Source organism: Artemia franciscana, chromosome 1 (genome assembly GCF_032884065.1).
Source record: "Artemia franciscana chromosome 1, ASM3288406v1, whole genome shotgun sequence".
Lineage (NCBI taxonomy): Eukaryota > Metazoa > Arthropoda > Branchiopoda > Anostraca > Artemiidae > Artemia > Artemia franciscana.
In genome coordinates this window covers 19,043,176-19,059,150 of record NC_088863.1, presented here as the reverse complement: position 1 = coordinate 19,059,150, position 15,975 = coordinate 19,043,176, and the positions used below count along the sequence as shown (strand labels likewise).

The window sequence follows — 15,975 nt, the reverse complement described above, 5'->3', positions numbered from 1 at the left end:
TACTCCGTATATGAAATGGGTTGTCTCCTCCTCAACACCTCGCTCTTTACACTCAAGTTTTTAATTGTTTTAAAAAGTAGAACTGTGGCAAAGAGTCAAACTTTAGCGTAAAGAGCGAGGGATTGCGGAGGGGACAGCCCATTTCATATACGGAGTAATTTCTGTTCGTTTTAAGTTTTAATGTCGCTCCTTACTTTCAGTTAAAAAAAACTATTTTTTTATTTAATTTCTGAACGTTTTTGAATTAATGCATGTTTGATTTTGGCTCTCCGCACATAAATTATTAAAATGAAATTTACTTATTAATTCTTTTTTTGGCTAAATGGCTTTCTTTTAGTTTTGATCAGACGATTTTGAGAAATAAGGGGTGGGGAAGGAAGCCTAGTTGCCCTCCAATTTTTCGGTTACTTAAAAAGGCAACTAAAACTTTTAATTTTTAACGAACGTTTTTCTTAGTAAAACATATACGTAGTTTAAGAATTAACTTACGTAACAAACTTTTATATTCTTATATTTTTATTATGTATATGAGGGGGGTTTTTCCCTCGTTAATACCTCGCTCTTTACGCTAAATCTTAAGTTTTGTACCAATTCTTTAGGAATGACCTCTGAATCAGAAGGCCGTAGAATAAATAGTTGAAATTACTAAAAATACTTTAGCCTAAAGAGCGAGATATTTATCTCCTCCTAAATACCTCACTCTTTATGCTAAAGTATTTTTAGAACCCCTCATATGCGTAATAGTCTCTGTTAGTTTTAAGTTTTAATACTGCTCCTTACTTTCAAATGAAAAACTTTTTCTTGTTTATTTTTTCATTGTTTTTTTTATAGTAATGCTAGAAAATCCCGCGCCCTTTTCATTGAATTTTTCTTCCCCATGACATATTCCTCCAAGGAAAGATCCTCCCACATAGCCCCCTCCCCTCAACCCCACCCCCGAACCAAAAAAATCCCCAAGAAAACGTATGTTTCCCAATAACCATTACTGTATGTAAACACTGGTCAAAGATTGTAACTTGCAGCCCCTCCCCCAGGAACTGTAGGAGAATAAGTCATCTCCAAAGACATAATTATTATGGTTTTCGACTATGCGGAACAAAATGGCTATCTCAAAATTTTGATCCGTTGACTTTGGGAAAAAAATGAGCGTAGGAGGGGGCCTAGGTGCCCTCCAATTTTTTGGTCGCTTAAAAAGGGCACTAGAACTTTTCATTTCCGTTAGAATGAGCCCTCTTGCAACATTCTAGGACCACTAGATCGATACGATGACCCCTGGGAAAAAATCAAACAAACAAATAAACACGCACCCGTGATCTGTCTTCTGGCAAAAAATACGAAATTCCACGTTTTTGTAGATAGGAGCTTGAAATTTTTGCTTTGGGGTTCTCTAATACACTGGATGCGATAGTGTGATTTTCGTAAAGATTCTATGACTTTTAGGGGTTTTCCCCCCTATTTTCCAAAATAAGGCCAATTTTCTCAGGCTCGTAACGTTTGATGACAAAGAATAAATTTGATGAAACTTATATATTTAAAATCAGCATGAAATAAGATTCTTTTGATGTGTCTCTTAGCATCAAAATTCCGTTTTTTAGAGTTTCGTTTACTATTGAGCCGGGTCGCTCCTTACTACAGTTAGTTACCACGAACTGTTTGAAAACTAAAAAGGTATACAATATTTTTTTCCCCAATGAAAAAGACTATGTCAATAAAAAACGAACAGATATTAATTTAAAAAACTTTTTCCACAAGACAAGTTTTTCAAAGAAAAGTAAAGAGCTCCATTAAGCCAAGAATGAGCAAAAATAAAGTCAAATAATCTTCTAAGCGTAAAACTAGCACAAATCACTATCAATAAATAAATGAAAGTCAAAATGAACAGAAATTACAATAAATATCTAAGTAAAACTCAAAACGAGCAAAAATTAACATGAGCAGAGCTGATAACCCCTATACCTTCTCAAGACGAGAACATAATTTGCGCTTTACTGAAAACAGAATACGCATGAAATGTTGTCATCCTTCTTACTTTCACAAATGAAAAATTATCAAAACCTTAACGAAGAAATGTCAGTATATGTCAATTTTACTGACAATCTACGGTCATTTGTTGGTTTGCTTTTTGTTCAGTCAAGTTAAATTGTGCTCTGGTCTTGAGAAGGCATAGAGGGTAATCAGCCCTGCTCATGATAATTTTTGCTCGTTTTGTGCTTTACTCGGCTATTTACTGTAATTTCTGTTCGTTTTGAGTTTCATCTATTTATTGATAGTGATTTGTGGTAGTTTTACGCTTGGAACATCATTTTTCTTTATTTTTGCTCATTCTTGGCTTAATGGAGCTCTTTACATTTCTTTGACAAACTTGCCCTGTGGGAAAAGTTTTTTAAATTAGCCCCCTAAAATATCAAGCAATTTCTCAAGGCACTCTTGTGAATCAGCAGCCAAAACAATATCATCTACGAACAACATCACGCAAATGGATACAGTATCTAAACTCACAATCCCTCCTTCTTTTCCATAAGCGCCAATGCAGAATTTATAAACGGGGCGAATAATTTGGGAGACAATGTCTCTCACAACTTCTCTAGTAAACCTATACATTTGAACTAAAACTAACACAAATGGGATCGGGAGATCTATCTCCGACACACTTTCCATAATAGAAACATACAAACATTATCAAAAGCTCCTTTAATATATATAAATGCCGTGTACAACCTTCCTTTTTTAGCACTAGTATGTTTATTAACTAAAGTCTGGAGACTAAATATATGATCAGTCGTCCCTGTTTTATATAATTCAGATTCCTCGTTCCCTAGCTCCCTAACAGATTCCTCGTTAGTCTTTTTCAGCCTTTTTAGTGCTTCCAGCAGTTCCATTTTTTTCTGCACAATCATCACCAAAATATCGTATATAATCAGGGGACTTCGTATAGAAGGAGCTATCGTAGAAACTTCGAAAGAGGTTCATTTGATTGAAAATTACAACTTCTAGTGCCCTTTTTAATAGGCAAAAGTGATTGATGGGCAACCAGCCCTTCCCCCACAAGCCTATCATTCCTCAAAACACATACGGTCAAATTATAAGAGAGCTATTTTGTTCAGCATTTTCGAAAGATCCAGTAATTTTATCTTTGGGGATGTCAAACTCCCCACAGTCCTCAGGACAGGGCTGAAGTTAAGAAATTCGTTCATAGTTTATATACAGTATATGCTATTGAGTAAGGTGGGCATGTTTGACCTTTAGTATTCAGTCCAAAAAGACGGAGGGCATTCAGGTAAGGGTTTAAGAGAATGGTGAGGGGAGTTTTGAACTAAATGAAAACACACTATGTGTGTACGGATTAAAAAAAGGAGTGAATGGGTATGTTAAATTGGAACTTTCACTAATGCTAGTAGATGCACTACTAATGCTACCACACTACTCCATTTATGATATTGAGGTGAAATATGAACTAAATCAAAAGACGCTAAGTGCACGTACATTGTCAAAAGAACGTATCTCAAGAACTGATTTGGGTATTAAGTTGCAACTTTTAGAGAATGCTAAATTAGGGAAGATCATCTGATCAAAAGGCAATATGCGCATACTCCTACTAATACTACTATCACTGCTACATTTACTACTACTACTACTACTTCGATTGCAACTACTTGTAAAGGAAACACGCTAACTTTGCTGCTGAGACTAGTACTACCGCTACCAGAGGTAGCACAAAAGTACTGCCTAAGTAAATAGCAATATGGGCACAGCGTATTATCATTGTTAGTATTTTAGACCAGGGCGCTTCGCATAGAAAGAGTTGTCGAAGAAAACTTCGAAAGGGGCTCATTCGACTGGAAATTGACAGTTATAGCGAGCTTATTGAGTCATAAGTGACTGCAGGGCAATAAGCCTGTCCTCCCTCACGTCCTCTTTTTCCCAAATACATCCGATAGAAACTTTTAGATAGCCATTTGTTCAAAATAGTCCAAGGATCACATAACAAGGCCTTTGGGGTTGATAAAAGCCCCGAATCTGGGGTCAAGGGTTGTAAGTTATGCCAAGGGGGCATATCAGGTTTTTATGAGAAGGGTGATTGTGTGAACTTTAGAAGAGGCTCATTTGATCAGAAATTTATAATTGTAGCTCACTTTTAAGATTCAAAAGTGATGGAGAGCAACAAGCCCTCCCCCCTCCCTCTCAGACAGTTTTTTTTTCCAAAGTGCACCTGACCGAAATTGTTAGAAAGCCATTTTGCTCATAACAGTCCAAAGAGCATATAACAAAGCCTTCAGGATGGATACAAGTTCCCAAAGCCCAGGGGAAAGGATTGTAAATTATGCCCCGGGGTATTTATGGTTTTTGTGGAACAGACGGTCCTATAAACTTAGGACCGGATGAGGCTCACTTGGTTAGAAGTCGGAAATTCTAGTGCTCTTTTTAAGATTCAAAAGTGAATGGAGGGCAATCACCCCCTCCCTTACAAGCCTATCATTCCCCAAAATACATCCAATCAAAATTTTAATAGGGCTATTTGAGTCAGTATTGTTAAAAGGTATAGTAATGTCTGATGGGATGACAACCTCCCCACGGTCCTCAAGGCAAGCGCTGTAAGTAGGTTAGGCACTTTGTTCATTGTTTACACATAGTACATGTTATTGAGAAAGGCTATATATGTTTGAATTTTATTTTCCAAAAAGATGAAGGCCCTTCACGTGAGCCTTTCAAAGAATTTTGAGGGGAGTGTTGAACTAAATCAAAACACGTTATATGTATATGGATTGTCAAAAAGGAGTAACTCACGAATGACTGGGCATATTAATTTGGGATGTTTAGGAAATGATAAGGGAGATTATCAAAAAGGCAATATTTGCATGCTACCGCTACTACTGAAACAAACACTACTACTACTACACCACTCTATTTACTATATTGAAGGGAAATTAAAACTAAATCATAAGATACTATGTGCATGAACATTGTCAAAAGAGCGTATCTCAAGAATTGATTTGGGTATTACGTTGGAACTTTGAGAAAATGCCAAAAGGGGAAGATCATCTGAACAAAGGCAATATGTGCACGCTACTACTAATACTACTATCACTGTTATATTTATAAATATTACTACAACTACTTCATCTATCACTTCTATTGCAACTACCTGCAAAGACAATACGTTAATGCTACTGCTGCTACTAGTACAACCATTATTACTATTAATACTCCGACTACTAATACAAAGACTACTGCTGTGACTACTATTACAACTATGCCTAAGGGTATCAAGATGAAGATTTCAAACGATTTTTTTATGGGAGGAGAAAGATAACTTATTCACAAAACACCGTCTATAAGAAGGTTGTAAAAAGGGCGTAGCAGTAATAAAATAGGAACAGGTCGGTCTGTGAAGTTGAAACTAACAGGGCTTGTTGTGGAGGATGTTGAACTAACCAAAAGAAAATATTTACATCCTAATGCTACTGCTTCTACACATACTACTCCTACGATTATTACTACATCTACTACCACCAAAACCACTAAAGCTAAAATTACTACTATTAAATCTACTGCTACTACTAAGACTATGGGTATTAAGGCGAAAAATTAAGGAAATACTGAAAGTGAATGGAACTAAATAGAAACACACTATGTCCACACAGGTTGTCAAAAGGACGTATTAGAAATGTTTTACGAACTATTGAGGGTATTATTTTGAAACTTACAACGTGTGTTGAAAGAGATGCTGAAGAAACCAAAGGTGCAACGTGCATACTGCTACTGCTACTACAACCATTGCTAACACACAAGCTATGAGTATTAAGGTGAAGTTTTCAAGGAATATTTAGGCGAATTTTAACTAAATCAAAAAGTCCTAGTGCTCTTTATAGTCAAAGAGATTGGCGAGCAAGAAGCCATCCTCCCATGCCCATTCATTTTCCAAACACATTCAGCAAAAATCTAAGACAGCCATTTTGTCCAGCATAGTAGAACGGTCTGATAACTATGTTTCTAGGGACATTGTGTATCTCAACACCCTACAATGACATAGTTGGCCCATTGCTCTTTAAAACAAAATGCTGCTTTAAAACTAAACGAAAAGGGACTCTGTGTATGAGACACCTTGTATCTAGAAGGAACGACTAGGTAATTAAGTTGAAACTTTCGGAGCTATTATTATTACTATCTCTGCTCTTACAATTTAAAGATCAAAAGAGTAAAAGTGTATCTAGGTTGTCAAAGACCAAAAATAGAAAAAAAAAAATTTGGGGGGGGGGTGATATTATCTTTTATTTTTCAGGTCGACTTGAATAGGTATAAGTTAAATTAAGCAATACTACTTGTGTCAGGAATAGGCAATAAACATCAGTGAAGAAGTTTCTCTGAGAAAAAAATTCCAAGCCAAATTATTAATTCTTATAAGAAAAATGGAAATGATATAAAACATTATATATTTTTTTCCAAGAAAAGACAAGCCATGTCAATAAAGCGAATAGAAACTAGGAATAGTCAGGATTAAACTTCAGTGAAAAAGTTTCTTCGAGATAAAAAATAGCAAGCCAAATTATGAATTCTTATAGGAAAAAAACAGAAATTATATAAAACATCATATTTTTTTCAAGAAAAAGTTAGTTTATGTCAATAAAAAAGCGAACAGAAATTAATTTAAAAAACTTTTTCCACAAAACCAGTTTTTCAATGAAAATTAAAGAACTCCATTAAACTAAAAATGAGCAGAAATAAAGCTAAATAATCTTCCGAGCCTAAAACTAACACAAATCATCATCAATACATAAATGAAACCCAAAACAAACAGAAAATACAAAAAATAACCGAATCATACTCAAGATGAGCAAAAATAAACATAAGTAGAGCTTAAAACTCCCATGGCTTCTCAAAACCAAAACATAATTTGCAATTTACTGAAAACAAAATAATTTAAATGTTTTTACTTATTTAACTTCAATAATTTTTTTTTAACTTTAAACAATAAATATCAGTATCAGTATCCACCGTCAAAACTAAACTGACAATCCACCGTCATTTGATTTTTTTTTTTTTCAGCGGTTTTTCTGAAGCCACCAAGTTTTTTTTTTAGGTTAAATAATGACCACAAAAGTGTTGACACGTCATCTACAGACATCTCAAACTTCGTCAGTAGACGCAAGAGTGTTACCGACTTGTGCAGTGATTGTAAGGTTGACACCACAGTTTTCCATTCAATTTGATAAAGAACATGCAAATACTAATATCACATTTAATGATATCCCAACCTTGGTCGGTAAATCAGCGGTTTTACCGACTTGTTGTCATGACTTAACGGATGGTGCCAAAACTTACATTCGGTTAAATAAAGAACATGCAAATCCTGACATGACGTGTACCGTGATCTCAATCTCAGTTGGTAAATGTAGCGGTTTACAACTCGTGCAATGATTTTACGGACGGTACCCCTTATTTCTATTCGGTTAAATAAAGAACATGAAATACTGACATGAGAAATTTTAGGGGAGTAAAATTTCAAATAAATATACTAACAGTCATAATCATTTTGCGATTTTTTCGATTTTGTTTTTATTAAATCAAAGTAGAGACTTTACTTTATGGTAAAATAAAGTAGTCGGCAAATAGCAAGGCCGTATCCAGTGGAAAGGTAGGGGTTCTAAACAGCCCCTGAAATGTTCGTTTACTGCTAACTACAACTACTAGCAACTCACCGCAATATCAAACCCCCTGAGGCCAAAACAGTTACCCACGCTCCCCCTCCATCCCAATCCGTTCAAAGTCTGAATCCTTACACCCTCCCACGAAATTCCCATTTCCTTTAAATCTTTCTTTATGACATCCTCCCACCCCAACCGCGGACAAACTGCTTTCTGTTTAGCCCAAGACGGTTGTCCGAAAAGGACAATCTTCGCCAATCTGTCATACTTCATCCGCAGAACTTGCCCCAGCCATCTTAACCTTTCACTCATTATAGCCCTTGAAAGCACGATTGAACCACACTTTTCGTACAGCCTACTGTTTGAAATAGAGACAGTCAGCCGTGTACCCAAAACAATCCCTGGCAGTAAGTATAAACACACTGAATCTGAAATTATCCCTTTTCCTTGATGCCTTCTTTTTATTTTTCCTTGATGCATTTTCTCTGTCCTTCGATAGTTTAATAATTTTTTCTCAGACAAACTCCATTTTGATCCCTAAGTGGGACCCCAAGAAGTTAAAACAGTCCTTAGTTGCCAAATATTTAAGAAAAACCGGCTAGTCAGAACAAATTGACCTTTGCAGCTGATTCAGGAGTAGTAATTAGTTTCCTTAGTCTTATAGTAAAATATTAAAAAGAAAACAAATTTGCAGGGATTTTTTAAATAGCCCGAAACTCCTCAAAACTAATAACAGCAAAATTGACGTCATTATAGGCGTTTCTAGCTTTTTATAAAAATTTACAATTTGTATTCAAAATAAAATTTTACTATTAAAACTAAGGAGCATAAAATTACCATTCCTGAATCAGCTGCAAATGAGATTTTTTCTTACTAGCCGGTTTTTTTCGAAACATACTTTTAAACATTTTGGGACTGCGAACAGTTTAGAGCCCTTTTAGCCCTTTAAGGGCACAAAATGGAATTTGTCTTAGAAGTAATTGATGTATTATGAGAAAGCAAACAGAGAGACATAGAGTGATATACTCAGTTTCATCGTAGCTAAATCATGTTGTAAACTTCAAATTGACTAAAATTAGTTCTAGAGCCGAGGGACTAGGAAAGGACTAGACAGGCAAGGGGGGTGCTGTGTTTTCAACTCTTTTTAGTCTAATTTGTCGTGAAAATTGTCGTGTTTATTGTACAAAAAAGAAAACAATTACAAAAGTACGGAATGTAGTCATAGATTATGTAAATACTAAAATTTTCAATTTTATTTGGTTACATTTTTGCACCACGAGCTATCTTAGGGGGGTTGTGGCTAGAGCCACTTAGGCCTTCTGTTTGTACGCTATTTGTAAACGTTTATTAAATGTACTTATAATTACTGTTAAGTTACAACGCTTATAATATGCTTCATACTTTGCAATTGCTTTTATTGTTATTTTTTTTTTTCATCTACACAGAAATTTACACTCCTCCTATATAAATTAATAATTTCTTTGACCATACTGCCTTCCTTTTATTGCATAAATAATATACATATATACATAAATAAAGGGTTGAACTGTTAATCAAAGCAGCACACAACAAACTAAGAAAATTTTGACTATTTTCATTTCACGCCTGGATAGTAGCGGCTCTCGACAAGCACAAGGGGGAAGCCCACCCCCACCCAGTTTCTCTAACGTCCAATATTAAATTCCAATTATTTTTTATTTTTGCACTCCTTTGATACATCTTAAACCATCCCCCCCCCCCGATTATGAGGCCTAAAACTACTACTGCGTCTCGATACCTTTATTAACAAAAAATAAATAAATATATAAAAAAAAACTAACAAATGACTATGTATTGTCAGTTTAGTATTATTTATTCTTCAAAGTTTTAATATGTTTTTATTTACTAAGGTAAAAAAGTGAAAATATTTAACATCTATTTTGTTTTCAATAAAGTGCAAATTGTGTTCTGGTTTTGAGTAGGCATGAGGGTTTTTCAACCCTATTTATGTTAATTTTTGCTCGTATTGAGTTTGATTCCGCTATTTATCGTAATTTTATTGTAATTGTAATTTTATTGTAATTTTTTAGTTTTTATTTGAGTTTCATTTGCTTATTGATGGTTATTTGTGGTACTTTTACGGTTGGAAAAATATTTGACTTTATTTCTGCTAATTTTTGGCTTAGTGGGGCTCATCACTTTTTATTTTCAAGAACTTGTTTTGCAGAATTTTGTTTTTAATTAATTCTAAAAAAAAACTTCAGACTTTACAATAAAGCTTTGATACAGATTAAGATATGAAACTTGACTAGAACCAGAATTCAATTTTACGATTTGAAAATTTTGTTAACAAGGATTCATAAACTCTCCTATAACTCATATAGTTTAAAAAGTATGTTCCATCATGGGTCAAAGCTGTAGGGAGACGGTTGAAATCGAGTAAATGATGCATTTTTAGGTAGCTATTTTGAAATTTTCCTGGAACAAGGATTGTTTTGTACCATATCAAGAATGAAGAATCCCCTCGCCCTGTCTCACTGCGATAGAATTGTTTAGAAACCAGCTTTTGAACCATTTAAATCTTTTACCAAACAAAAATTACGCAGTTTTTCAGTTCTTCGTTTTTCTCTTTTTTCTTGTTGTATAGCGTATTTCCCCTTTTGTTAGTTTTTCTTATGCTTTAGTGGGTTAGTGCAGTTTTATTCTTTTCCTCTTGTGAATAAAGGCATCGAGACGCAGCAGCGCTTTTAGGCCTCATAATCTAAGCGGGGTGAGTGAGAAAGATATACCACAGGAGTGTAAAAATATAAAATAAAAAATTACAGTTTACAGCTTAAAAAATTTCCAGTTACATAAATAAAAATCTATCGTTTTAGCTTCCTGGTCACTCACTACTAGAACTAATTTTGGTAAATTTGAAGTTTATAAAATAATTTGATAGGATGAAAGTGCATATATCACTCTATGTCTCTTTGTATGCTCTTTCATGATACAGTCATCGCTTATGAGGCAAATTCCAATTTCAGCCCTTAACGGGCTAAAAACGATCCAAATATATAGTCACCAAAAGTTTAAAAGTATTTTTCGAAGACAACTGGCTAGTCGGAAAAATTTGCGATTTGTAGCTGATTCAGGAATGATAATTTATTTGCCTTAGTTTTTGCAGTAAAATGTAATTTTGACCACAAATCTGCAGAAACTTCAAGCAAGATTTCTTTAAAGAAACTGAAAAGAATTTCAAAATTTGTCCAGCATATGACAAAAAAAATTATATTATCATTAATCAAGAAAGTTTCCTTGAGCCGTGCGGGATTGAACCAGAGAAATTCCGAACTAAATGACTCGGCAACATCCACTGCGCCGGCACAAGGTACATGATTGTTTCATTTTAAGACACAATGATGTACACTAGTTATAAATGCAGTTTACGTAGGTATGTTTTTGCTCTTGTATATAATGCATTTATCAGGCCTCATGTTTTTTTTTCCGATCGCTTTTGCGCCGCATTAACACAGTAAAAAGAAGTGGGCGTAATCAGAAGCGAATGTAAATTTGCAGTTTACAATATAATTTAGCTAGGATGAAAATTAGTATATACTTAATTCCTTTTCTTATGCTCTTCCATAATTCAATAATTGTTTCTGATACAAATTCCATTTTGATCCCTTAATGGAACCCCAAAATGTAATACAATCTATAGTTACCAAAATTTTAAAAACATTTTTTTTTAAACTGGGCTGTCAAAACAGATTGTCATTTGCAGCTGATTCAGGAATGACAATTTTTGTTTTCCTTAGTCTCAATAGTAAAATGTTGAAAAGAAAACAAATTCGCAGTGCTTTTTAAAAGCCTTAAAACCCCTGAAAATGACAAAATAACAAAACTGAAGTCATTATTGAAGGATTTCTAAATCTTTTTCAACTGATGTATTCACTTTCATTTTAGCTAAATTATTTTGTAAACAGAAAATTTACATTCGTGTCTGATTGCACCCACTTCTTTTTACTGGGCTAATACGGTGCAAAGGTGATAAGAAAAAACAACACGAGGCATGATAAATGTATTAAATACAAGAGCAAAACCATACCTACTAACACTATATTCCCAACTAGTGTACATCATGGTGTCCTAAAAGGAAACATTTTGCCGACGCAGTGGATGAAGTTGAGTCTTCTAGTTTGGAAGTTCGCTGGTTCAATCCTTTACGGTGAATGGAAGTACTTCGAACTGTATTGAGTTTAGATAAAAAGAAATTCTTATACTGGGCAGATTTTGTAAGGGGAGAAGTAAGGGCCATTTTAGCCCGCAAAGGGCTCAAAATGGAATTTGCCTCAGAAGCGATTATTGTACTATGAAAGACCATACATATTTGTAATAGTAAGGATTACGCAATTTACACTTTCACTATTCACAGATTAGCTTTAGTATACGTATTCCTCATTTCGCTTAATTCTACAGTTCAAAAGTATTTTCTTGCGCCAATGCCACATACACAGCCAAACAGGCAATCACACACAATTAAATGAAACAAACAGGTAAAGAATACCTGTACTAGAGCTTATCTGTGAAAAGGGAAAGCAGAAAATGCGTAATCCTTACTATTACCAAACTGTCCAGTATAAGAAAAAAAATTGTATCCAAATTCTACAGTCCTAGGTACTTGCTTGCAATGTATAGGGTTGAATCAGGGAATTTCCAAACTACAAGACTCGGTTTGATCATTTGTACCAGCACAAGGTAACCGGTTGTTTCATTTTGGGACAAAATGATGTACACAAATTGTAATTATAGTGTTAATAGGTATGTTTTTTGTGTGGTATTTTTTCACAATGTGTAAGTTTGTGTGTGTGGCATTCTTTACCTGATTGTTTCATGTTGAGACACCATGATGTACACTAGCTATAAATATAGTGTTAATAGGTATGTTTTTGCTCTTGTACTTAATGCAGTTATCAGGCCTCGTATTTTTTTTTTCTTCTCGCCTTTGCACCGCAATAACCCAATAAAAAGAAGTGGGCGTAATTAGAAGTGAATGTAAATTTGCAGTTTACAACACAATTCAGCTAGGATGAAAGTATCACTTGATTCCTTTTCTTATGCTCTTTCAAAATTCAATAATTGTTTCTTATACAAATTCCATTTTGATCCCTTATTGGGACCCTAAAAGGCACAACAATCCATAGTTGCAAAAAGTTTAAGAACATGTTTAAAAAAAACTGGCCTGTCAAAACAGTTTACCAATTGCAGCTGATTCAGGAATGATAATTATTGTTTTCCTTTATCTCAAGATTTAAAATGTAAAATAAAACAAAAATTTGCAGGACTTTTACCTGATACCCATGAAAAATGACATCATAACAAAACTAACGTCATTACTGAAGGGTTTCTAGATCTTTTTGAAAGTAATGTATTCAATTTCATCCTAGCTATATCAAATTGTAAACAGCGAATTTGCATTCGTTTCTTGTTACACTCACTTCTTGTTTACTGGATTAATGCAGCGCAAAGGTGATAATCCTTCCGTGAGAGCCCATTATTAGGTCTATAGCCAGATTTAGATACTCACTTTTTGTAGAGGCTCTAAACATTTTGATGTGGCAAAACACAAAATCGAAAAGAAAAGAAGAACGAGGACAATAAACAGCCAGTGAAAAATTGAAAATTATGCAAATATTTAGGTCAAGACCTCCGCAAGACCTCAGTGCAGAATAAACCGATAAAAACATATGTATATACATAAAAAAAAAATCTTAAAACAAAACACAAAACAAAAATATGATGACCCTTTCTTAGTAACGGTGCAAGGGTAACTGAATAAAAAACACTAGTCTAAATGACATTCCACAATTTCGTCTTACTTACAGCACTCTTAAAGATTAATTGCTTTCCAGGTAGATTATTATCAGATATTTTATTTGATTGTGGAACATAAATTTGTAGATGTATTTGAAAACGATCAAAATTTTCTCCAGTGTCTCTATTGAGAGCTACATTTTGGTGTATGTGCTTTTTTATCTCAACCGCCTCCCTGAAAACTTGCATGAGACCTTTAACAGGGGCAATAATGGAGGTGCTGTCAGCACCTCCATTTCTGATACATGAATCATATTCATGATCCATATTTGACAAAACGTCCATTATTGCCCCCGTTGAAGATCTCATGCAAGTTTCCAGGGAGGCAGTTGAGATAAAAAAGAACAAACACCAAAAAGTAGCTCTCAATAGAGATACAGGAGAAACTTCTTTAAGTCCCGTGTATGAGAAAATTATTAATTCTGGTGGTTTTCACATGCATCTACATATTTATGTTGCACAATCAAAAAAAAAAAATCTGATAATAATCTACCTGCAAAGCGACTTAAGAGTGCTGTAAGTAAGATGAAATTGTGAAATGTCATTTAGACTTGTGTTTTTTATTCAGTTACCCATTCACCGTTTCTGAGAAAGGGTCATCATATTTTAGTTTATGTTTTGTTTTAAGGTTGTTTTTTTTTTTTTTATCAGTTTATTCTGCACTGAGGACGGTCAAGCAGAGGTCCTGACTGAAATATTTGCATAGTTTTAAGTTTTTTCACTAGCTGTTTAATGTCATCGTTCTTCTTTTCTTTGCGATTTTGTGTTTTGTCATGATTAGCCAGTGTGGTGTCAGAAATTATTTTGATATTGCACACCAAGGGTTTTTTTTTCTCAATTACTTTTACCGTGCTCTCTCGGGTGAGCTATCTCCAATAGTATCATCATTCTTCTAGCCATTATGGAAAATGCTCGAAAAACTTGATACACCTGAATTACCTCCAAGGGGAGATATATCCTAATGTTCTCCTGATCAAAAATATCCCCGAGAACTATTCTGTTGGTTTCAGCAGTAAAAAGTTCAACAAACACAGTTCTAAAAAAAAAAAATCTAGGTAAAAGGTAAAAGGTTTATTGGCAAATAGGGCCATGAGTTTTTGGCGGCCTGGCTACGTTAAAGATGTCATTAAAACGAAGACCTTAGAGGGAAAATTAAGAATTTTGGGCTTAAAGAGAAAACCTTTTATGAGTTTTGGGGCGTAAGCATTTTTCGTTAGCTTTGAACTGATTGGCTATCTGAGAATTTTCGCTCAATAGCATTTTGGCCTTATTCCGATCAGAGTTATCTTTTTATGGCATACAAGCGAAATAGCCAATGATTGTCCTTTGTTTTGGTTCAATGTATTTTGTAACTTAAAAGTAAGTTACTGTTCACTCGATTCGAGTGTTCACTCCATTCAGCCTTCTTCCATATCTCGCGATATGGAAGTGAGAGGGTGTAATTTATTATAATAATAAAAAAAAAAAACTACTCAGGGTGATTGAAACAAACATTGTCAAATTCAATGAGACGCTGAATTTGATGGTAGGATTTGTTTCGGAATCACTACCCTTGTGCTACCCACCCCCTTTAACTCTTTTTCCGTGCTAATAACCGTCGATGTCCAACTCTAAACTAACTAAAAATTATATATCTGGTATCGGCTTCAATAGTGTCTTTATCTTTCTTTTATGCAAATCTTTGAAATTCCCTGTTTTACACTATTATCGAGGTTCACTCTTTACTAACAATTTGTAAGCAAGAAGCGTTTATAGGCGAAGTAAAGAGTCGCAACAAAGAATGCCTGAAACAAAAGCTGTATGTACTGCAAAACTACTCAGTTGTATGAAAATAAGCAACATCTACAGAAATTCTTAATAAACAGTTAATTAGAAAAAAAAAACACTCTGCCCTTTACTCATTGAGCATCTTCGGAATCAAGACAAAGATCTAAGAATGAGAAGTAATCTTTCTAATTAAATTTAAAGCTGAGTAAAGGCGCTTCATCGTCAGTAAAAATGGGATCGTAAACGCGATAAATGTCAAGTTTATGTGTCTCCCTTCCGGGTTTAAATGAAAATAAACGAGCTGCTAAAAATGTATTACTCTGTTTCCATGAAAAACAATCTCCAATTGACATATGGTAGGATTATTAGGTTGCAATGTTTAATTTTATTAGTTCATGAAGTAAATATACATAAAGAAAATATTCACAACTACTTTACACAAGACATCTGAAGCAAATACTCCAAGTCATTCCATACTATAGTTCGGGGAGGGGTGGGGTTGTCTCCCCAAAAAGCCAAATTTGTAAAATTTTAAACATAATGGCTGTTTACATAATCCAAAAAAGCGAATTACATAATCCATGTAATTCGCCGAATTTTTCCACATTTTCTATGTTGTGTTCTTACGATCATAAGTAAGTTAAGGGGGAACTTAGGAGCAGAGGTACACAGTCAGAGCCTTGAGAAGCTTTCGAGGTTAGAGGATTAAGATGCCCAACAACTTTAGATACAG

The 15,975-nt window shown here is 34.4% G+C and overlaps 1 protein-coding gene across 1 annotated transcript in view; it reads right to left on the bottom strand.

Annotated features, from left to right (window-relative positions):
• The window catches only part of LOC136026636 (RUN domain-containing protein 1-like), a 169,177-nt gene that overhangs the window by 16,954 nt on the left and 136,248 nt on the right, over positions 1 to 15,975 (bottom strand). The window lies entirely within an intron of this gene.